The sequence below is a fragment of the Mytilus californianus genome, unplaced genomic scaffold, assembly GCF_021869535.1.
Source record: "Mytilus californianus isolate M0D057914Y unplaced genomic scaffold, xbMytCali1.0.p SCAF_1, whole genome shotgun sequence".
Classification (NCBI taxonomy): domain Eukaryota; kingdom Metazoa; phylum Mollusca; class Bivalvia; order Mytilida; family Mytilidae; genus Mytilus; species Mytilus californianus.
The window spans coordinates 70,007,464-70,012,471 of NW_026262581.1; the positions used below are offsets into that span (position 1 = coordinate 70,007,464).

The following is a 5,008-nucleotide window of genomic DNA, read 5'->3' on the forward strand; positions in this document are numbered from 1 at the left end:
TTAAACCATGAAAATGAGGTCAAGGACATATGATAATGCCAGACAGACATGTACACCTTAAAATTGTCATTTATTGAACAAATTGTAAATTCAACACAGTTTTATTCATTTTACAGTTCATTTCTTCTTTGTTTTGCACCTTTGAAAATATTAACTGTTTTTTCTTGTTCAATGAAATAACTATCTCTATATGAATTTCACCAATGCATCCAAATTTGATTTGTATAGTCATGTCCACTGCAAATTGCAAACATCATTCATAGTGCTGAATCTCCTCTCTTCTCATGCTGTTAATGATGGAATAAGCAAGCAATAGTAGTGTAATGTAATCTAAAGGTCTAGAGTTATAGCTCTTGAGAACATTGCAAAAATCAAATTCATATATACTATTATATACTTCATGAATGGGTCTCTGCATCTAAGTTCGCTAAAAAGATATGACACAAGATCAAACAACTTCTCTAACGAATTTAGTAATTGAAGATAGACAAAAAAAATGTATCTTATGAATAACTGCATGTTTTTACTCTTTTTATTCATTGGTATAGATATGCCTGGCCTTTGATAGCAGGGAGCATTAGGTTTTCCAGTCTGTGTCCATCCGTTTGTCTCTTAGACTCCTATTTATTGTTGAAAAAATAAATGTTGGTATTTACCCCTTGGGTATGTTTGTAGTTGGGTTGTTGTTTCAATTGCATATACCCCACATCTATTCAACACTGTAATTAAATCTTTGAATATTGGTTTTATTGGTAAAAATATTGATTTTGTTATCAGTAAATAAAAACCATACTAAATATTACACATATGTACTTTCACGGTACTACAATCTGTCGATACCTTTAGTTTGGCACTGCACAAGGTCATGTTTTTCTCTGACTGTTAATGACGTCGTTACACTTAATCTATTGGATGTTGGATGTGTACTGATTGATATTTTAGTCGTAGATACATGCTTTTTTTTTCTATTTATTGTTATTGGCTTTGAACTAGCTATCAGGAACTGCAAGTACTCCCAGTTCTGTGCTTAGTGTTTTGTTGTTGTGGGGATCTAAAAGTACCTGTCCACGTCCAAAGTAGTAAAATAACAAATCAGTATGAAAAGGTATCTCAATGTTATATCAAGATGTTTTCATAGTATAAAAGAATATCTTCATGACAAAGTAAAATGACAGAATAGTATGAAAAGGTAACTCCATATCAAAACGTCTTCATAGGATATACATTTATCTTAGTGATATAGCAAATTGACAGAGTAGTATAGTCAAATGTAGTAATAGTATAGAAAATTTGCTTCATGTTACATCAACCCTTGATGATATGATTATCGTTATCCTAAGGCAGCTAAGGCGTTCCAGAAAGCATTGTATTTTAATTATGACACTTATGACAAATAACGAGTGAAACTATACATATCTGTTAATTGAATTGTCAGGCCCTATGGTCAAAAGATAAAAATCAAAGGCTTCATATGTGGATGAGGCATAAACATTGTAATATTTCATTTATACAAGAAAGCCATTTCACTGTTAATTTAGAGAAAGAGTTGAACAAAGAATTCAGAGGTGATATAAATTACAGTTATGGTAATTTGTAATCAAGAGGGTTGTCAATTTATTTAATGAGCAAAAAGAGTATGCATTTATTGATAAATTTCAGGATGAAGAGGGGATGATAGTTTTGTTTAACATAAAAATCGAAGATATAATATATATATATATATATACTTTTGTAAATATGTATGCACCAAATTTACCAAAAAATAGAAATGTATTTTTAAAAAAAGTAAAAGGTATGGTACTGAAAAATAGTTTAGGGATGGCCATAAATGGTGGAGATATGAATGATACTCTATCAAACATTGACAAAATGAAATACAGCACAAATAAAAAATAAACACAAAAAACCAGTTAACAGTTTAGAAAATTTTATAAAAACACAAAAGTTAATCAACATTTGGAGAGAGACACATAGTAGCAATACACAATTTAAATGGAGACGAAACAATAGTATGCATTAAGCCTCTCGAATAGATTTCTTTCTTATATTCCAAGAAATAAGATCACATATCTGCTCAGCAAGTATAAGACCTGCATTTATATCTCACACAGATTACCAAGCTATCTCATTAAAGTTAAAAGGGAGATCACAATCAAAAGGGAAAGGACATTTTAAAATTAATAACAGTATTTTGGATAATATTGAATATAAAAACATAATAAATTGTCTAATTAAAAAAAAATAAAAAATAAAACAAAACTTACCAAGAATATTGGACATCAATGAGACTTATTGAAAATTGAGGTTCGAAAACACACGATTACATACTGTAAAAGAAACATAAGTGACATACATGTATTGGAAAATACGACTAAAAAATCAAATGGATATATTAACCGACATTGTAAAAATGAGGTAATAAAACATTTTTAGAGAAAAATTAATTAATAATGAAAGTAAATTAAAAAAAAAAAAAAACAATATATGTCATAAAACAAAAGGAGCTCAAATAAGGTCGAGGATTTAATGGGTAGAAGAAAAAGAAAAAAATACAAAATTCTTTTTGGGGTTTGGAAAAGCCAAACAAACAAGAAAAACTATAACTGCTCAGAGGGATAAATAAGATGGTGATACAAACTGAGCCATCCAAAATTTTAGAAATAGAAAAAGAATTCTATAAAGGTATTTATAAACGTACAAATCCAGATATAAAATTTATTAACGATTATATTAATGATACAAATATTGATCATAAATTAACGACACAAGAGAGTGATATAATTGAGGGTAGGTTAACTATTGAAGAGTGTACAGATGCATTATTTAAGATGAAATTGAACAAAGCACCTGGAAATGATGGGTTATGCGTAGATGTTTTAGAACTTTTTGAGAAGAATTAAGGGAATTAATTGTATCCACATTTAATTCTTCATTAAAAAGGGGAATTTACTACTTCTCAAAAATTAATAGTTATCTTTCTAATTCATTAAACAAAAACATCCACTTTGTTTAGATACTTATAGACCAATAACGTTATTAAAACTTGTTATTTAGCACACCTTTTTCGGATTTGTTCTGCTTTCTAAGTTTTTTAACTTCGTTTTTGATATGACCTTCTAACTGTTTTGATTAAAGCGACGTTGGTGAGTCGTATGAATACAAAACTAGCGCCTTCCACTCCTTATCATAAGCCTTGCATATTTAAATAGTTTTAATTGTATACATTTCTGAATAATACGTTACGTGCGTTTATGTTCACACTATACGGACTTTACTAACAGGGGTTTGCCTTTGACACCAAAAAACTGCTCCAAGAGAATTAAGAGGAAAACGAGTGCAATCGACACAACATACGTTTTACGGTCACCACCACGGATCGATGGACCTATACAATGTGTTTGTGTCACTAACTAGCGACATGTTTTCGTAATCTTAGATATTTTTACTTTAATAATTATCGGATCTATAAATTTACCGAGTGTGTCCTTATCCCTATTATTACAATTTGACTGAGTGTGGATATGCATAGCATGAGACGCTCACCCCATCGAAGCAACTGATCTTGCTCTTTTTGGGGTTCATGTGATCCCCGAGATTTTAGTCCTTTTTTACCTTTAATTGTACCTTCTTTTTTCGGATTGATGAAATAAGAACACCGGCAAACTATATTTCTCTTTTAACTCTTCTCATCGGCTGTAGCAAGATTTTGCTTTCGAACCGCAACTCGGTTATGAGATGGAAAAAATCTTTCCACTAACTCTTAGTACTAAGTCGTTGTGTTTTAAATACAAAATGCAGTTGTTCCTGAGCAGAGATCTATGCATCTCGTTGATGATATCAATAGTGAATTAAACAGAACTGAATTGAAGGTTGTCAACTGGGTAAATCATACTCTAGGTTACTAGACCAGCGGTAGAAACTTAAAACACAATTAATTTGATGCACCCATCGAGCACACGGCTAAATCATATATCACTGAAAAGAGAAAATTGTGAACTTTCAGATAATGGTGCCGTAACTAAAGACAACAGTAGTATAAAGCTGTTCAAGCCTGAGAAGTAGTCAAAACTTTGCAAATGGGGGTCAAATGTCACAAGTTATATATTTTCCAATATTGTCTTAAATGTATATTTCGGGTTAAATTCAGGAAATTAAAATATATTGAAAAATCAGAGGACATTATTCAATTCAGCCCTTATGAAACCTGTAGGTGATACAATTTCTGTTGAAGGATAACGTTTTTTAAACGTTAACATTGACGTTTTTCATTAGTAATGAAATTGTGTTTATCTATGAATTTATTTATTTTAGCACAGGGATAACCTTGAACTTTGATTGTACAAATTCACATGAAAATAAAGTCTTCAAACGACTTGGTATTTTGCAGCACTTTAACGTCAATTAAAGAACGGTTAATCACAGAATAAAAAAAACATCTTTGTAATCAGTTCCCCCTTAAGCTTCAACACTAGTTTCAAGATACAAACACTATTGTTACTGTACAGTAGGAAGATGTTGACAACAATTTAATACTGAAAGTTCAAAAATCAATGCTAGGTTTTTATTCATGCAAATAATGCGACTGGATGAGTATCGCAATAATATAAACTTACATCATGACACCTGATACATATATCTGTATTAAGCTTTTCCTGCAATCGCAAAAACTAATCAAAAATTGTTGTTGGTCATATCAAAATCACAATAATAAATGCTTGTAATCATTTTTAAATTTTAATTGGTTTATTTTTTTTGTTTCTTCTTTGACTCAATATTCTCTTTAAATAAGGTTTCTTATTTCAGCCGGAACAAACTGCATTGCTTATGCTTGTCATTTTTATATTAAAATAATCCATATACATATTTATATTGTACATTTTCAATTTTTTTTGCGAATTTTCAGTGTATAGGTGTTTATTTTTTGTCTCTCATTGTCACATTTGGGAAATTTTTCACTACATATATCACGAGTATGAAATATCCAGGTCTAGCCTCTCATCACACTGGC

The 5,008-nt window shown here is 30.4% G+C and overlaps 1 long non-coding RNA gene across 1 annotated transcript; it reads right to left on the reverse strand.

Annotated features, from left to right (window-relative positions):
- Positions 1–396: 396 nt before the first annotated feature.
- On the reverse strand, positions 397–4,736 carry LOC127723339 (uncharacterized). The gene is made up of 3 exons (XR_007992007.1): positions 4,614–4,736; positions 2,265–2,327; positions 397–427 (listed from the first exon to the last, which is right to left on the reverse strand). It is a non-coding gene; the product is annotated as an uncharacterized LOC127723339 (long non-coding RNA).
- Positions 4,737–5,008: the final 272 nt, after the last annotated feature.